Below are 564 nucleotides of genomic sequence, written 5' to 3'. Positions count from 1 at the left end.
GGTGATTATTCAAGCAAATAGAGTAACCATTATTCCTTTTGAATGAATAATCGTATTGCAATAAACACGATCCAATCATGTTCATGCTTAACGCAAGCACCAAATAACAATTATTTAGGTTCAACACCAATCCCGATGGTAAAGGGGGCGTGTGACGTTTGATCATATCAACCTTGGAAACACTTCCAACACGTATCGTCACCTCGCCTTTAGCTAGTCTCCGTTTATGCCGTAGCTTTCATTTCGCGTTACTAATCACTTAGCAACCGAACCAGTATCCAATACCCTCGTGCTACTAGGAGTACTAGTAAAGTACACATCAACATTATGTATATCAAATATACTTCTCTCGACTTTTGCCAGCCTTCTTATCTACCAAGTATCTAGAGTTGCTCCGCCTCAGTGAATGTTCCCCTTATTACAGAAGCACTTAGTCTCGGGTTTGGGTTTAATCTTGGGTCTCTTCATTAGTGCAGCAACTGTTTTGCCGTTTCACGAAGTATCCCTTCTAGCCCTCGCCTTTCTTGAAACTTAGTGGTTTTTCAAACCATCAACTATTGATGC

This window comes from Hordeum vulgare, chromosome 5H (genome assembly GCF_904849725.1).
Source record: "Hordeum vulgare subsp. vulgare chromosome 5H, MorexV3_pseudomolecules_assembly, whole genome shotgun sequence".
In the NCBI taxonomy this organism is placed as follows: domain Eukaryota; kingdom Viridiplantae; phylum Streptophyta; class Magnoliopsida; order Poales; family Poaceae; genus Hordeum; species Hordeum vulgare.
This window is presented reverse-complemented; position numbering follows the sequence as displayed.